The following is a 19596-nucleotide window of genomic DNA, read 5'->3' as shown; positions in this document are numbered from 1 at the left end:
GGCAAGTGTATGTGTGTGAGTGGCATTGAGGAAAGTTTGCGAAATATATTTGTTTATTTTTGCTTTTTTTTGTATATTTCTCTCTTGAGAGTCAATTTATCTGCTTTTTTTTGGACAACTCAGTAGATTTCTCTACACAAAAGTGCACACAAACATGTCTATATAATCTATATATTTATTGCATGGATGCTTTCCATGCGTAAACTGTGCTTAGGAGACTGACTGATCATAGGGAACGTTATGGTAATTTTACCTTAGGCTAAATTATGCTAATTAATTAAGTTATAATAAGTTTGTCGATAACTGAACCTTGCAACATTTTTTTGATCCTCACTTCTCATAAGTCTAAACTGAGTATTTCAAACGAATAGTTATATTAGTGACACTTAATCAAAACGTTGTTTATTTCCTGTCCTTTTTCATAACTATAAAGAGAATCCAAAAAAATCGTTTTATTTTCAAATACAAAGGATGTTCTCCAAAAACTTCAATAAAAGCATATTTGAATTCTAATTTCGCCAATTTCGAATTCCGGCGTCACCTTTAATTGAACTAACATTTTTGAAGAAGAGATCTTCGCTCTATTTGGAATAATGCCGAGAACTCACTTGCAGAATTCGACTGTTTTTTTTATAAAGCGACCTGACATGTTCTTTCGGATAGCTGGACTGACTGTCTACATATACTTACAATATATATATATATATATATAGATATAGTCACAGACAATTTTGGTATTGTCATAGTTGCTTATCCGTGTGCAAATGCAGTTCAGAAAGGCTACACACACATACATATTATTTGTGCACATCATGGAAGTGGGAGAAGTTTGTCGAGGTTCGTGTGTATGTCCGGCTCAATGGCGCTAGTTGTCCATGACGTAGGCTGTACATTTTGGAAAATTGCATTTTCCCAATTCAACTGCAATACAGAATAATATAATAATATGTATTATGTAAATAGATAGACTGTGTGTGGCATGTATGCTGATGTTGCAATAACAAGGAGCATATAGTAAAAACAAGAAATTAAACTAAATAAAAATTAAAAAAGTCTGGAATTAAAAAAAAATGGAAAAAAATGAGAGCAGAAAAAATTAATATGTTGCCCATGCCACATGGGTGGCCGCGGGTGTCGATAAGTGGGTGAATGGGATGCGTTGCCGCATAGGCCTATTCACGGTGCGTAGCTGCTGCAGGAGCAAAAAGGAAAACTGAGCTGGAAAGAGTGCGTAAAAGAGTAGAACAACTACTGGGGAAATGGGAGCCGGCGAGGAATGCGCGCATGTAAGAGATGTACAAACTGGGCCTATAACTGAAAGCTTCAATTGCAACAACACTAGCATTCACTAAATGAACGTACATGCTAGGCAGCAACAAACACAACATAGCTGCAGTTGCGACGTTCAGATTTCAGATAGACAGCTGAGCCTGTAGCATAGGCGCAGCACGGTTTGGTGTCGTCATTGTCATTTGGTTGCGATGTTATTGCTGTTGCTGCTCATAGCGCTGTCATGGGCAAACCCCACAAAAAAGCAAAGAAAAATAACGCAACAATATGAGCCGGCCAGTAAGTACAAACGGTAAATGCAACTATAGCAATGGCGTTGGCTTCGCGGTACGCAATTGTAGCAACAGCGGGTTAGCCATAGAGGATACGCGGAATATTAAATTTGGTAAAAGTGCAACTTGTCATGTCACGGTAAGCAATAGCGACAGCGGCAGCATCAACAACAATAATAATAACCACAACAATGGGGAGCGACGTGCATATGTTGGCATACAATGTCACCCATGTCCGCATGCAACATAACTGTGTTCGATGGGATCGCACTACCGCCAACTTGAACTCCCGGTCGCATACACCTATAAGCCCGCCCACCCGTGTCACGCTTGATTGCGTATTACTGCCAAATATGCCTCCGGACGCATAACGTACCGACGCACCGGAGCAGCAAAGCTGCGTGCAACAAAAATACATTCGAAAATCGAGGGAAAAGCGCGAAGTGGACAGAGCAAACGTATAAAAGAAACCAAAAAGAAAAGAAACCAAACCCCAACTATCGCGCTTGGCGGCTACACTGCACACAAACACACACACTTACGCAAAAGCGAAATTTCACAAAAAGTCTAAGGGGAAAAAGGCGGAGAGAAATGAATTTCCGAATATCACATTATAAATAACATTTAATATACAGAAAAAATCGAGAAAAACTTAAGCTTATGATTTTCATGCCTTATCGGGTGGCGAGTGAAACGCGCACCGCAAAAGGTTTGCCGCTTGAAGAGCATATACCACCAACACATACTGAGCACAAAAAAAACACAGCTTTTTTCCAATGGTTTACGCACGAAAATAAAGAAAACTCACAGAGAACCGCGGTGGCCACGTTCAGTGGTCGGGAGCCCTTATTTCTGTGCGCTCAAATATATATGCAAGGTTCTTTGAAAGAAAATATGGTTATTCCTACTTTAGAAGAATACTGAAAATAGTTGACTGCTTTTGAAGATCTCAATTCAATTAATCCCATATATTGGGGACTGCAAAACAATGTACCGAACGTATGCCGGGACTTAGCTGCCAAAGATATACTCAGAGAGCCAGTTACAACGTATATCGCAAAGAGAAATGAGAATAGGATGTTGAAAACCCTACCTACTTTATAGCCTTACAGTACCTACCCTTTTTGGTTAATGATTCAGTAATTTAACCGAAGTATCAAAAAAATATACTGACTACCAGATTTTCAACAAATGACCTTTCTACCCGCAGTCATTATGATTATGAGCTTTCTTCGGGCCGAAAAAGATAAATCCGCTATTTCTAGATTAAGGCTGGGATTTATGGAAACCTATGTAGTTGCAACGCGGAATAATACGATTATCGAGGGAGGAACAATTTTTGACCCGTACAGTTATCGCGCAGATAAGAAGAAGTACTGTAATGTGAAGCTTGTTTTAGAAACCTCCGTTTTTCTCATCCCAAAATACCGAGGTCTTTCTGTTGTTTGAAGAGCCACACACATTTCCACATTTATCTATTTATTTCATTACCGTAATCTGTAGTCGGCGTAATGCATCGGCCATTCGGCCCGCGCCCGCGTCTGTGTGAGTAAAGGAGCGTGGCGAACAATGAAATGGCACCGCTGCCGCCGCACCCAGCACTCTCTCTAACTGCGCGGTTTGTTGCATGGTCGCTGTGTCGTTTAATTGCAGGCCTGTGCACTTTTGCATTTTTATAATATTAATGGTGCTCATACATATATTTTATGCGCTTTTTCATGATGCGGTGCAACATTATGTTTCTTCGTTTTTTAATTTAATTTATTTAATTTGTGTGTGTGCAGTTGCAGCCTTTCGTGTGCGATTTTGTTGTTTCTAACAAAAAATGCTGCATTAAAATATAATAAATATAATGTGCGTTTTTATTAAATGTTTGTTGTTGTTTGAGGAATTCATAAAGGCATATGAACGTTTTTGTTTACTGGCCATCGCGGCGTTTGCGACGCCCATTGTGGACTGGATCCGCCCAACGCTCGTACTTTGCATTAAAAAAGAGTACACACAGTGTTCTTTTTTGTTTGAACAATGTGGCTTTGTCCGGGCTTTAAGTAGGATTAAATGGGTATACTTGAAGAGCCTCGAAATAAAATTAATGATGTAGATGTTTGCTAATTATATGCAACATGTACATAAATACACAAAGAGTACATATAAAAATTAATATGAGTCGAAGTGTTTGTCTAGTGACATATTCGCCGCATATATTATCGTTTCCTATGCTCTTTATCGCCTCGAATTTCAGATAGCAGCAACTCTAATTAAATCGATAACACATAAATACTCAGTCCTATCATCTTCACACAAAAATAAGTAACGGGTAAGTTTACCCTACAAGAACAGTGACAGTCATCTGATCGGTCATAAGACAGTCACAGCTAAAAAAATTTTGCCAGCGCGCAGAACAAAGTTGTTATCATTTTTTTAAGAGCCTTGTGTAAAAACTGATGTAAACAAACGTATGTGTATGAGCTTGCATCCCTCTTTAACACAAGGTTAACGGAATTGATTCTCTATATATCTATACAACTCACTCTCATGTCTTTTACTGAGCTCATTGCTGACCATAAATCCACCATAGCTGCAATTTTAAAGTTATGACTGTAAATCTATTACAAGTGAAAAATTCCTTTGCGCAGTAGATAATATAAGTTAATTTCTTCAATAAATTCAAAAGTTTTAAGTAAAATTAGTTATAATACGAAATATAAATATTTCGGAATTTAAAAATGTATAAAAAAATTAAAATTAACTAAAAAAATATAAATTTATTTGAAACTTAATAATAACTTACGTATATTATTTTTGAAAACTCCCTCAGTATTTAAATTTTTTTTAACACAAAAAGACTTATTGCAACATTTTTGGATTATCGCACTGAATAACAGCTACATAGCTGTTTCACAACTTCTCGATACTTCTATGGAAATGTATGCTGTCCCCTTTCGACGTAAAACGCAAAAATTGACAATCATTTTACTGTCAGTACTGGCATAATACATGTGAGAGTATTGGTGAACCCATCAGCAGTTTCTTGTATGGATTTCGTAGAGGGATATCTGTCAAATCAGCTGTCAAATTGCATATGTTTACATCGGTACAAAGTGTGAAAATCATGAAAATTTTACTTAACGTATGTGGATTTGGAGTGCGACTCCAGAAAAAGTTATTATCATACTTTTCAACACCTGCAGAAGAGATAAATAGTTCCAGCAAGATGATGCAACATAGAGCGGTTAAACTATTCTTATAGGTAAATGGCACGTCAATGATCTATGTTAATAATCTAGTTGCGATGGACCAATTATAAACTAACGTTTGTCTCCTTATTGGCAAGATAACGGCGTGTATGCTGAAAAGAAAGAGAGGTGCAAATTGGATCGATGATAATGTCATTGATTTTTTTGCTTCTTCATGAAATTGTTGTCTTCAAGACGAGACTTAATGGAGTAATATTAATTTAAAATAGAATTTAGAATTTAAGCAAGCCGGGTCAAAATTAAATGGTGTTTTCACCACTTGTGGCTTCTAGAGTTGTCTAATATTAGATTTCACTTTTTAAACAATTTTGTCGCTTTAGTGAAATCGTGCCTTAAAAAGAAAATTTTCTTCATTTATATATTTTACACAAGCAGTAAAGTTTTATTGAGAAATGGTCATGTGGCAAATATCTTTTCCATTATTTGTTGCTCTTCCAAATACTATAGTAATTAAGATAGTAGATTGAAAGGACTAATAACAAATCGTTATTTGGGTCTACGGAAACGGATACACGCATACAGAGTTCAACGACTAGCGGTTGATGTGAGAGTAGCGGGCGAAGCGCTTTGCAATTTGGCGTTGACTTAGTTAAGTTGAACGGAGCTGGTTAAATGCAAAACGCACAACAGACATAAAACAGTTATTACACAGTCATACAAATCAGTTCAGTATATACCATAGATTTATATATCACGCGCACCAATACATTTGTGTAATGCGTCAACATTTTCGATAGTTTTATTTCAATTTATGTATTTTTTGTCAGTTTTTATTTATTTTTTTTATGTTAGTACAGCAACAATAGACTGGCCTCCCGCCGCACCATGGGGCACCGCACTGTTGCAGCTAACTGGTGGGCAGCCAACCAAGCGCTGCTGAGTCTATGTGCAGCAGGCTCCGCTGGCGCGGCCTACGACCGTCGGGCCTGGCACTGGCTTAGGCTGGCAATGGCAAACGCGAATCATATTTTGCTTTCCTTTCCTTTTTTCGGTAATTTGCGTTCTCATTCTAGCGCACGCGGCCTTTTTATTTTCGGCCAACAGATTCGGCAACTCATTTCAATCGTTGTTGCAATACGCACACATATCCACACTGCACTGTTGCGCACCGGATTCTGTTGCATCTACGCCTATATACTAAATGCTGTTGCATGCATGAGTGCTTGAAACTTGGTATGCCAGTTGTTGTTGTTGCTATTGGGTCTGTCGGCTTAGCAGTTGATTATCATTTATAAAAATGCGCTGCGTCGTTTTTTTATTATTTCATTTTAGTATTTTATTTTTATTTTTTGCTTTATAAATGTGTAAGTGCATTACGGTATTTTTCCACATACATTCGGAAACTCATCAACGCATCCTCCACCCACACGCCTCCATCTGCGACGCTGCCGCCCGCCAGAATCCACCAGGACTCGTCTACATATACAAATATTATTCCATTTTTAATCATTACGTCTATTAATCAAACACTCCACACACATACAAGTACACAGCCATTCTCCTATAGGCATACGTATCCACGCGCACTGACAAGTTGTTTGTCTGTGGATGCGCACGCTGAAAATATTCCATGTTGCATGTCTGTAGCAGAATGTCCATTCGACGCATCAATTCGCCGCCACCTACCGCCGCGCTGACCCTACGGATAGCGCCCAGCACCACCCCGCGCCTATATATAGGCCGTTGTCGCCTAACAACAATGCGTTATGCGTGCGTGAGCTCACAATCACATGTCCACGTGCTTGCGTGCGTGTGTGTTTAGCGCATTTTTATATAATTTCCATGTCACACTTTTATTTTGATTTTTATTTTATTTGCGAATTTTCGTTGTTTTGCCCTTATTTCGCGCCTTTTTTATTTGCATTTTCCGCGGTTGCTTCCGCGCGCGCCATCATCCCTTGCTCTACACTAGTAGCGATGGTCGGCAAGTGCAGCTTTGTTGTTGCTGTTTGTTGCATGCATTGCAGCATCGGCCGTGTGCATGGCGAGTGGCAAGTGGCGCGCGGCCTTTCACTGGGGTTGTTTGCAAACAGCCCGACTGCACTGGGGTTGGTTGCAGCATTACTCTATTTGTGTGCGTGTGCATTCCGGATGCGTACAAGTGCATTTGTGTGCGTGACACAAAAAGCAAATAAACAAAAAAATTTAATAGGAGAACTTTTTGTGATTTTTTTACTTTTTCTATTTTGCACAATCACACTAACACATACACACGCGTGCATGCATGTGAATTTGCACACATCGCCGACTGCAGCCGATAGAGCATTCCGCCAATCGAGCGCCCATCCCGTCGCCTCGCTTACCGCCGCGTTCAATGTCATCGTGCAGGCAGCACGAAAATTCACAAAAAAGCCTACAAGTTTTGTGGAAAAAGCGTCAACAACATTAACAACAACAGCAAGGGCAAAATAAAAAAGCGAATAGAATGCAAAGCATTGGCGGTGGGGCAGCGGCATTTGCTCGCGGCCCACGACTCGGCCGAGCTCCAGCGGCCAGCTGTGGCCGTTTGCGTCGCACGACATCTAGTCTCCACATAAGTGTGCGTTCAAATGTGTGTGTGTGTAGTTGACTGTCGTAGTGCTTCGCGGTGCGTAGGCGAGTAGGAGAGCATGCCAATTAGAGCGAGCAAGCATGATCGATGTTTGTTCGATTTTTATTTTTAGGCCTGTTTTTGTTTTGTTTTGATTTTATTTTGTCATTTTTTGCTTTATGTCGAGGGAGGAGAGGGTTTGATTTTATTTGGTGTAGTTTTGTTTTGATGGTTTTTTGTTGCAATCATTATTGTTGTTGGTGCAGTTTTGCATGACTGAATTGGCAAATGAGTCTCGCTTGTGCATGCATAGTTGTTGCATTGAAGGAGGATTTGAAAAGTGTGTTTATGTTCGCGATGCGTACGAGTGCCATTGTAAAAATATATAACTAACTAAATAGATATAATGAGTTGGAGACAGTGGGCGCAGACAGATTTCTTCTCATCATAATAACTCAAAATTAAATTAGTCATACTTTTATACTTATAAGTAGCAATAATTAGCGGGCTCTGTTAATGCGCCTTTTCGTTTATCAGATTAATAGTAAAAAATACCAGTCCATAGACATTGTGAGTTTCAAATATTACAGCGACAACTAGCGAATACGCCAAATTCAAACCACACTTGTCGAGTTGGTTGACAACAATATATGCAGACATCGGAATAACCCCAGGGAGAATATCGATAATGTGTACCCTAGCATACATAACAATACTACGGAACTCACGGAACTGAAAAGAACGTAAGCTATTATCATTGTCATATAAAAAAAAAATTAATAAGATATTTTTCAAATTATCACTTAGGAAATTTCCAGTCTAGCGAAACCTCAGCACGCTGTTTTCTCTGTTGGCTAAGAAGATATTCATTATTCCACCAAAATTATTCGCTGCAGCTATTGCTGTTATCATAATCAAAATGTACGTAGCACTCGTGCTACTAGATATTCGTATGCCACCGAACAGCTGAAGCATGAGTTTCTACTCACGTCCACGGTAAATTCCATAGACATCCTTGGACCCGATGTGTGGTTTGACCTTGTATTTAAATTAAAACAAGTAATCGGAGTTCAGTATTTGAAAAGTAAAAATGTATGGCTTCGTATTGGAACACATTGTTACTGGCCGTTGAACTTTTGGTCCTCCCAAGCCCCAATAGTCTATTAAAATTCGTTGCCGTCTAAGCCGCTACTACGGCACTGCAACTAAAATAAGAAAAACTAATATGCAAACGAAAATATAAAATGACAAAAGTCAATTGACGGACAGTGTTTGTTTGCCACCAAATGATGCAAATATTGCAAATAGAATCACAGCTGTCACATTTGCCATGCAAGCAAAATTTGTATGATTTCTACGCTGTTTTGAATTTGAATTCGAATTCGATTAAATGCGCTTCCTTTTTGTTTGATTTTCTCCACTGTTAAGCGGCTAAGCAGCAGCGAAAGCTTTGTCGACGCCGGCAGAGTCCCCACACTGGGGGTTGGGAATGCAGTGTCTTTTTGTTGTGTCGCTGATAGGGGCTGCTTTGAAAAAAATCTGCACAGCCATATTCCATTTGTCTTTTTGCAATGCACTTTTTGGTGCTCTCATGTGCGTAAATGTGGTGGAGCGTGTGAGTGTGCATGTGTGAGCGTACGTTAGGTTGCCGAAAAAGTGCACGACAGCAACAGCGACTGCGACACCACAACCACCGCGAAAACGACCAATGCAACGCGTATCCTTATCGTCGACCAGCGACCAGCGACCAGTGCAGCGAGCACGCACACAGCTGTTCGAGAACGCCACGCTTTCCGCGCTTACGCCGCGTCCGTCCACCCTACAACAGCGGCAATTGCTCTCATCCCGCTGCAACATGTACGTCGAAGCTTGCACTTTTTATTTTTAGTTTTGCTTTATCTTATATCACTTTTTCGACGCGCATTTCGTTTGTGATTTCCTTTTTTTGTTTTTTTTATTTTTTTTTTTTGGCTCGGCTTGACGCTCTCTGCCTCACTGCCGCTCCATTGCTCCCGTTTCGGGGCGCACATTTTTATTTATTGCGCTAAACTAACATGCGAGAAGGTGAATAGCAGAGGCGTATGTGAAGGCAGCGCCGTAAACTGCAGCAGCGCACGCTGCAGGACGCTTAGCAAGGAACACGGCGGTGTTGCAGGCGCATAACAAAATTTTTATATGGTTTCAATTAAGTTTTTTCATGTTTTTGGTGTGATTGGTCAGGTTTTGTTTGATTTTTATATTTTTAATACTTTTTCGGTTTTTTCAGTACTCGCCAATTGCACTCGATAGAGAAGCGAGGATAATGTGGAGCGCGCATATGCAACCGTGTGCGATTACGCCATAGTGAAGGGCCGGAGATAGAAGATGTGGCATAAAATTGTACAACACACTCATATGAATATGTATACATATGTATGTATGTCGCACTCACCGAAAATATTGAGTTTCGTCATTCCGCTCGAGTTTGAGTGGAGAGTTAGCTAGGCCGCTCCGTGCTGGAGGACAGACTGCAACGGTGCTATGTATGGGCCTACTGATTGATTTTTATTTTTCTGCTTCACTTATATGCACGAAATGGTGGCAGGAGAAATGCCGAAATCCAAAAACACAGTAGCAAAAAGTGCAAAGGAAAAAATCAAAGCCTGCAACGTCAACAACATCAACGGCGACAACATTGACAACACAACCGCAGAGCGCACGCATACATGCACATCCTCGAGATATGAGACGGTGCGGGGCATACCACAGACAGCGCACCACCGCTCGGACCCTGCATGACTACGGCGTATGCACGGCGATCTCTGCAGAACAGCAGCTCGGTTCGCATCGGTTCCCAGCTTGCTGCAAATCGGCTCTGCGCGCGGTCACTAAGCGCGCGGAAGCGGCTGCAGCGGCACAACTGCAACGCAACTTAGCTTGGCGCTCAGCTTAACTTGGTTTGTTCAAACCACGGACGGCAGACACGGCTATAGCAGCAACAGATACAACAACGGCGGCGCGACGCTGAAACGCACGACAATGCAATCAAACGACTATACTCAACACGGAGATCCAAAACTTGTACCCAAAATAATTTTGAAATAGTTCAGAACAGTTTAGATGAACATCAGTGAGCTTTCGGATTGGTCGTGTTTTTGGAGCTTACCTTGTATCCGAGCGATCCCAGTAAAATCAAAGTAGTAAACACTGCAAGCAATTGGATTTTTTTCCAAGTATAGAACAGCCAATAAATGTGAAAATATGCAAGTGAAAAAAATGTTGAAGTCCCAGATTTTCAGAAAAGAAAATCGGTTTGTAATATTACCGAACAGTGAACAGTGAAAGTTAGAGTAGTTTCGAAAATAAGGAGCGCCCATTTGGAACTGTTCGAAAATTGCTGATGTGGCATGCTAAAAGTCACAATGCAATTGTAGGGTCTCAAACAATGGAATTAATTGTTAAAAATAAAAGTGCTTTAAAAAATATTGTCTTCGATTCGAACATTTCGAACGCATAAACAAATGTGAAAAGAAACCTGAGGTACTTAAAACGAAGAGCAAACTTGTTGAATTGAGAGAAGTGTAGAAGAGTGAAAGTCTCAAAACTTGAATTTAGTGAATCTAAGTTAATCGATAGTGTCAGATAGTGCAGCACACCGAGCGATTAATCAGGACGTACCGAGTACACAAAGCCATTCACGATTTGGATATCGCGGGCGAAGATGCCAATTGAAGTGGTAAGTTGAACTTTTCAAAGCCTTCGAAGGGTTGCCGCCCATGTTGGTTATTAACTATTATGTTGTGTTCCAAAACTTTGCTCTGGTTATCATCAGTACAAGCAATATTTAATTTTTTCGGTGGTCCCAAGGTACCCAGATTTCGCTTTGCTGCCAACATAACGCTTCTAAATAAGCATTAAGTATTATTATCTGAACAAATGCATTTTCAAATAGATTAAACTTAGTTTAGTTTTTTGTAAACATATTGGTGGACTGACGAAGCGAAGTCACGAACCACAAGTAGGATTAACGGGGAATGCAAACCAAAAATTCCAATCGAGCATATCCATATAAGCCCGATTCTAATATTAATACTCCCATATGTGTAGTCTGATCACGGGGATTCTTATTTAATTATAAGCTTAGAGTATATGACCTTACCTTATATTGCCATATCGGCACTTAAAATGCGAAATAATTTAACACCAATTTCCATAAGTTTAGGAGAGGGAAAAAACGATATACGAGTATAAAAGAAACTACTCCTTTTGGGAAAAAATTTGAATTTTGGTTATAACTTGGTAATATCTAACTGTAGAATCTCTTAAAATTTTGTACATAATTTTATGTCATGATGTAGTGTACTGTAATCAAAATAATATACTATTTCGGTTTTCTTGATGATATTGCATGATGCATTTTAGATTTTCCGATATACTGGCCCTCCAAAATATATTTAATTTAGATGTGTGAATATTAATTATTTAAATTTAGTTTCTTTGTTGTAAAAAAATGTACAGCTATATTTTAATTTTATAAATTATCCCACTTCAAAATACATATTCTGTCTCCTAGTGATTGTGATTTCAGAAAATGAAAGCCATCATTTGGGGTTTATCACTTAATAGTGATATAAGTACCTGGTCCAGTACTCACATTCGGTTCTTTTGTCTTCCTGCCTGTAATCTGTACTTGCATTATCGTAATAAGGAGCTCAAAATTACTCTCAGCATAAGCTTCTTTTACTAAATAAAGTTTGCAAGTGAGAAGCGAGCAACATATAGGGATATGGACTTCGTCGAAATCACCATTCTTGCAACAGCCTTAAATACTTGTACTCTTAGACTTACGACGACAATTTCGGGTTAATAACAAAATCCTTCACTCAAGAACGACTGAATCGATTTTGATGATATTTAATTTTTTGAGTTCGTCTATTATAACAAATATTAAAATAAAGATTCACACACCAAAGTTGATTAGAAAATACTCAAATCTCGCATATGCGACACATTTTATTGAATTCGTTTTTCTTTTAGTTTTCTAATTACACAAGAATAAATAAAATTACTTTCAGCTGATATTTAATTAAAAGCTTATAAAAGACTTTTATTGATACCATATATATAACAGTTATGTTCGAAGTGAGCTATAAATCGGAATACCTATAGAAATCGCCCTTACCTCAGAGGCTGGAGCTACGAACTAATTTAAAACGGATTAAACACTTTTGATTCTTAACACTATGAATATAATTTCGCTTCTATGGCGATAAAAATCAAATTAAAACAACAAAAGCTCAACAACGAGTGCAATCAAACAATGCGCAACTCAAATAGTAATAGAAACTTCAACAAGCTTCAACAACACAGCAGCCGCATAACTGTTATGGCACAAAGCACAACAAAAACAGGCGAATTAACAGAAATAAACAAAATTCAAAGTGGCGGAAATTTCACAACGGAAAAAACGCCTAACAATTTTGCGCGCGATTTGATGCTCAGAAAGGTGATGCGGACAAACACTTGGCCGTAAATACCGCCAGCAGCAGCAGCAACAACAATAACGCCAAGGCACTCAATAGTGGCACTTTAGAGCGAGTAGAAAATAGCATGAAAATAGCAAAAGAACAAACGAATGCCACAAATGCCAAGAACAAAGGAAACACTTGACGCCAACACACTCAGAAACACACACACAGCCACACAGCATATGCAATTGTTGTGGCTGTCAGCTGCGAACAAAAACTAAACTGCATCGTACGACGAAGCCGGCACCTAAAAGCGCTAACGTGCAGCATCCCGAATGCTGCATGCCACGTGCCACACATCGTATCCGGCGCCAAGCCATATTATACTAGAAAATCGCCATTTTTAGATGGCAAAACGGACGGAAGCTCAACATGTTGACGCGGAGCTAAGGTCGTGTGGCATGTTGCACCGCAGCGCGCGTAGGAGCAGGGCTGGCATTGTGAAATGGCGTTTGTTGTTTTGCTGCCTGTCAGGGTCACGGTTGATAGATGAAGTCGAGGTTTGGGCAATTGCTGCAGTGTGAATGGAGTCAATAGTACAGAGTTCTCCACTTGGCTTGCATGCATATTGCTGTGTGTGTGGTTTTATATTAGCTTCATAGCTAGTTCATACTGTTGTTGCACGCATAGCGAATTTCAGCTTAGCAGCCACTTCATTACCCAACGTTTTTATTGTGCAATGCTGCGCTGACTTTTATGCTCATCCGATTGGCGCTGCAGTTGTTGCAGCCTGTTGGAGTGAGTTTTAATGTGTTGTTGTTGCAAGTGCAGCAAATAGATTATATGATAGTTGCTAATATGAACAGTAAGCAAGTTGCGACGGCGGTCGTGCGGCACTAAGCGCAGCTGATTGCACAGCAATCTCATTAAATTTAATGTGTTGCAATTAGCAGCACATTCATGCCACAAATAATCGCAACAAAGGCGCTCGACTAACTCCGTTATCCACTACGTGCCAATAAAGACCATCTAGTTAAGCGTGTGTTACGCCACAAATGCTTAATTTCAATTAGACGGCGTTGTGGCAAAGTAATTAATACCCAAATAAATTAGTATTTATTGTCGGCTCATTAGGTTGTGTGTGCTTGCCACGCGGTTGCTTACATCTTCGCTTTATTGTAGTGCGGATGTTTTGCCTTTTGGCTTTTCACCTGTATTTGTGTGGCGTTAGTGGCAACGTGGCAACTAGTTTGAATGTTGCAATATGCACCTGTTTTGCCACTTTTCGCTGTTATTATCCTGCCACGTTGTATGTGCCACAGTTCTAAGGCTACATTCCTTGGCGTCCATTGATGCGGTACTCATGTTGCATATGACAGCTGCTTGTCAACGCAATGCGTGCAACCAGGGCAGACGTTGCAACACACAACAACACCAAAGTGTTGTTTGCATTTTGTTGCGGCCAGTGGTGTTGATGGCCATTAAGGTGGCGGCAGTTGGACTTACGTAATATTTATGCTAAGCAAATAAAAGCAAAAGGTATGCTATGAAACGGCGCATAACGGTAAACAAGGAACAGGAAAGTATGCGAGTGCTCTTGCGCTTGTGTGTCGGCTTGTCGGCTTCACACGTCGTTGCGGCAGCCACAACTCAACGCCACACGGCAGCGTTGCATGTGGCAACACGAAAAAGTGTTGTTGATCATTTTGCACTTGTTTTTGTTTTGCTGTTAATGAAATTATCCACTTTCTGGCGTTTTTCTTGGTTGTTTCTTCAGCTTAGAGCTGTTAGCCGACAGTTGTTGCCAACTGGCCTCTTGCGGTTGCTGCGCAGCAAATCGATGCGCACCCGGTCTGAATAGTGAGTTTGGACAGATAACCCCGAAATTTCTAGTATCAAAGAGCGTAAAGTCGATCTATCGAATGGGATGTGCGATTGGCCCCGTTTGTGCTGACAGGTCGAACACTAGATGGCTGCACTTAAAAACATTTACGAAAGAACAAGTGTTGAAATGTCGCCATGTATGTAACCATGTATGGCTTTTTATATTTTTAGGGAATCATAAATCTTTATTCAATTAATCCTTAAAATGTTCTGAGTAAAAGCACACCAAAATATTGTTGGTGCTTAGCTTGAATAATATAGGTATATACAATCGTATACTTTTGTAAATACCTGCAGGTTGGTTGAAAAGTTGATTGGTCTTACCAAGAAATAGTACTACTAGCTCCAATTTTTTTCCTCAAGTTAGTACATCTTTCGTGAGAACACATGCGAAGTTACAAGTCATTCCGTCTATTAATTCTTTGTTTACAAGCAATTTGAAGTTGATGTGTCAGAGTATTTTTTTAATATGCAAAAAATTTAATATCGTGCAGTGATTAGATTCTTTGTTTCGAAAGCTTTAAAAGCAAAGAAAATGTTTGAGCAAAATGTTAGAAGTATATTAGGAGTCGTCACCTTCAAAACGCACCGTTGAATTTTGGGCTAGTGAATTTAAACGTGATCGTACTAGGCTTGCAGACGATCCACGCGAAGGACGACCAAAAACCGCAAGAACACCAGAAATCATTGAGCAAGTGCGTAATATTGTTAGTGAAGATCCAAGTTTGTCTAAGCGTGAAATTGCTAATGCCATAGGCATCTCAGACGAACGAGTACTTCTTATTTTACAAATGCTGTTTGGAAAGTTAGTGACGCACACGTTAACAATTCAACAAAAACTGGATTGAAAACAAATTTCTCAGCATAATTTCGAGCGTTTTAAGCAGAATAAAACCGATTTCTTGCATCATTTATGGTTATGGCATCAGTTTTTTGGGATGCAAAAGAAACTTTGTTGATTGATTATCTGCAGAAAGGTTAAAAAATCAACTCTGAGTATTATTGCAGCCATTTGGATCAGCTGGATGTAAAACTTCGTGAGAAAAGACCTGGTTTGCAGCACAAAAAATCATTTTTCCACAAGATAATGCACCAGCGCACAAAGATGTTATCAACGAATTAAACTACGAATTGCTTGAGCATCCACCGTATTCACCATATTTGAATTACCATAAACCTGAAACAATTCCTTCGTAGCAAGCGTTTTACGGCGAAGGAAGAAGCTACAAGTATTAGAGCCGTAGACGGGTATTTTGCAGAGCTTCCGGAAAGTCATTATGTCATATGGATGGCATAAAATTATTGGAAGATCATTGGAATAAGTATATTGAAGTTAAGGGAGATTATACTGATTAAAACAATATATTATATTTCGTACCAAACAACTGCATTTTTTCATTTCGAGCACAGAAACTTTTCAACCAAGCTATATGCGATTGTACACGTATATGTATTTACAAACTCATGTTTCTATATTGGATTGAATTGCACAACAATCGCAAACCTGCTGATCTCATTCAGGTTTCCTATGCAAACGAGAGATAGTACAGGCATTTAAGTTCCCCAGCACCTCTGCAAATGCTATATACATATTTATTTATGAACGTATGTATGTAGTTGCTTTTAATCTGTGAGATGAGCAGATACTTGGAGACATATGAAAACATGCAGCGTTTCGCTGAAATAATATTTAACAACAACATTGAGTTTGATTTTTATTTACTTGTATTTACAAGCATTGCTGCTTTGTTACAGCCGAACGGTGCTTACTGTTGCTATTTTGCTTAATTTGTTGTTTCTCATTTCGGCTGCAATGATGAAGTGCTGATCTCGTAAGACGAACACGCAGCAGCAGCAGCAAATTTTTGACGGTCATTGCCCCAAACGCATAGCAAATGTATACGTGACAACAACAACCACAATGAGAAATACAACAACAGATGGTAAATGAAAAAAAATGCACAAAATTACATTGAAGCTCTTTACAAGCAGGGAGCGTAGGCACACACACGAAGGCGGTAGAGCTCTCAAATGCACATGTGAGGATCGCCATCCATGTTCACAGAAAGGCACAGCATTCACAAATAGTATGTGTGTGCGCTGCCAGATCAGCTTGTCTAAAAAGAATATAAACTAACTTCATGCTAGCGCAGCCATGGCGATCAGAACTGCCAAAACTACAACAATAACGACATAAGCGGTGGTAAAAAACTTAAGTACACACGTCAGCCAATCGCAGTGGCGAACCAAACTTTCAGCACATTTCTCCTTGCTAACTTGCCGTCTTGGTCCTGAGGAAGCGCTCCGCTCGCAGCCAGCAGAGCTAACGGCAGCGGCAGCAGCGTCGCCAGATGTAGCAGCGAACAGTAGAAAATTTTTTTTCAAGAGTATCAAATAGCAAATTACTCATGTGCTGCTTGGTTGCATGGTGCGCCAGACGTGGCAAGGAAGACAAGTGGCACCGAAGAGACGCAATGCTTAGTAGAACCGAATGGCGCAAAAGGTGGAGAAAGCAAATGCACCAAATGCATGTGAACAGGGAATTGCCAAAAAATCACGCACACATAGAAATTTACACCAAAAGCTCACTGCAGTACCCCTCTCTGCCAGTAGAAGGAATAAACAGCAAATGCGTTAAAGCAGCAGAACACGAAAACTGTGTGAAGAGGAAGTGAAGCCATAGACATGCTATCGTTGCAAGAGCGTTGTACCCCTTACCAGCACTTCTGGCGGATTGTCAAGTGCAAAACAAAAGTATTTTTGCTTGGTTTCGAATTTTGAAAGACGACGTGAACCAAAAAGAAAACTACTAACAAATAATTTATTTTAAACCTCTGCAAAGACCCTAGTATGGGCAGCAGTAACCGAGAAAGTCAAGTTATAATAATATAACATCTATGATATTATAAAAACAACGTTACAAGGGTAGTATTGACTGTCCTTTAACTCTCAATTATTACTAAGCTAATAAATCCTTAGAAACCACCTATTTGGAAGACTCGTTTTGATGTCGAATCATTACACAATTTTGAAAATTGTATGTACTAATGAAAATATGCACGCAAAATATGAACCACTTGAAGAAAACATTTAAGAAGTCTCTTAAAGCTATATTAAAAGTTTATCTCTTTGAACGAAATGAAAATAATAGAATATATGGATGTGGGGCTAATAAATGATCCCAACATCTCCAACCAAAGAAATAATTAAAAATATGTGGGGCTACTATTCCTGTGTATTGGAATAACATGTTGGGTTACAGCATGGCGAAAATAGCATAAGCACTTAGAGACAATCATATCAAATAGACTCACTGAGATACGGCCATACTGGAGCGACGGTACCAAGGATTAACTGAACCTTCTTGGCCATCATTTTTAAATTTACTTAAATTAACCATTCAAAAGCTCTAAAGAGAAAAGCACAAAATTTGATTCTGCATTCTCCGTGACCACCCTAACAGTGCCAAAAACTTCTAGTCCATGTATAGTTTTTTTCTGGCCTTTAAAATATTGATGGGAAGACGAAACGAAGCTTAGAAATATTCTTGAAATTTGTAAATATAAAATTAATTAATCATTAAAATATACCTAAACTTAAAAATAAAAAAGTCATTCCTTTAATATGACCCCGACGTGATTTGAACACGCAACCTTCTGATCTGGAGTCAGACGCGCTACCGTTGCGCCACGGAGTCCTCTCTATGACACTCACTAACGGCGTACCGCGCCATACAAACAAAAACAACGAATTACAATTCTACAAACATAAGAGCAAATGCGAATGTGCAAATTAGCAACAACTAAGAAGCACGTAGAACAAAGAGAGAACGCGCACTAAAATACAAACAATTTAAATTAATAAAACACACACAAAAGCAATAACAAATATGCATAAAGTTGACAGAGCTGTCGATAGCGAAGCATACAAGTTGGGTATAAAATTAGAATTCTACGACAGCGCACACACACACTCACACATGTATATGAATTTTGTTCTTTGCGCCGCGGCGGTGCGGTGAGTGACCAGCGGCTGCCGCTCTAACACCGCCAAGTGGGATCTTTCGCCCGGCAGCCGACGCGCGGCTGCCAATCGCCAAAACAAAGGCGCAGATAATGCGGTTCTAGTAAATGGAATGATGCAGTGAAAGGCGACGTTTGTTTACACAGCTTTTATGTTACATTTCACAAAGCGTTTTGGGTTGGTTGCGCCGAAAAAGAGTTTGCATTTTATTATTTGCGCCGCTTTGGAGAGACCCGTGATGTAGCTACATATATGCATACAAACATATGCTCGTGAATGCACTGAACCTTACATCCGGTTAAACTAGGAATTCGGGTTTTAAATAATGACTCTAACAACAACAACCTCAGCGTGGCAGCCGAAATTCAAGATAAATAGTGTAATTGTCAAAATGCAAAATAACTCAAGCAAAACTTCCAAATGCAAACTTTTGTTGTGAATTTATTTCCCCGACAATAGACTGTACTGCTAAGCTGGCGATCCCCCCATATGAGCGCGCAGCTCATTACTCACGCAAAAAAGCTAAGAATCGTTTGCACCGATGAAGGGCAATTGCCAAAACACGTTCGTTGTATTCTAAAAACAAATTTAGGCAATGCAACGAGAGTGTACAACAACAACAAAGACAATTGTGTCAATATATACCTATTCCAGTTTAATGGCAGTGCGAACGGCGAAAGGCGGTTCACCCGGTCGGTGGCGGACGGCGTGTGCAAACAAACAAAGTCAAAAGTTTTTAGCAGTCATCGACCTCAGCGCTGAGAATTGTGTAGTGAAACAGCAAACCAAACTCAGAAACAATAAGAACAACGAATAATGTAAATATTGTTTCGGTAGAAAAATCTTCTCGCATCGTCCCACCAACCGCGATCTACGCAGATCCGCATTCATGC

The 19596-nt window shown here is 39.7% G+C and overlaps 3 long non-coding RNA genes and 1 other non-coding gene across 5 annotated transcripts in view; 1 reads left to right on the top strand and 3 right to left on the bottom strand.

The window, feature by feature from the left end:
• Positions 1 to 19596, bottom strand: part of LOC138857332 (uncharacterized) — a 247497-nt gene that overhangs the window by 90651 nt on the left and 137250 nt on the right. The window lies entirely within an intron of this gene.
• Positions 1 to 19596, bottom strand: part of LOC118681300 (uncharacterized) — a 98110-nt gene that overhangs the window by 17319 nt on the left and 61195 nt on the right. The gene's annotated exons all lie outside the window — the stretch shown is intronic.
• On the top strand, positions 7450 to 8611 carry LOC118681301 (uncharacterized). The gene is made up of 2 exons (XR_011396574.1): positions 7450 to 8092; positions 8157 to 8611. It is a non-coding gene; the product is annotated as an uncharacterized lncRNA (long non-coding RNA).
• On the bottom strand, positions 18306 to 18377 carry TRNAW-CCA (transfer RNA tryptophan (anticodon CCA)). Its single transcript has one exon. It is a non-coding gene; the product is annotated as a tRNA-Trp (tRNA).

The sequence above is a fragment of the Bactrocera oleae genome, chromosome 5 (genome assembly GCF_042242935.1).
Source record: "Bactrocera oleae isolate idBacOlea1 chromosome 5, idBacOlea1, whole genome shotgun sequence".
Lineage (NCBI taxonomy): Eukaryota > Metazoa > Arthropoda > Insecta > Diptera > Tephritidae > Bactrocera > Bactrocera oleae.
This window is presented reverse-complemented; position numbering and strand designations above follow the sequence as displayed.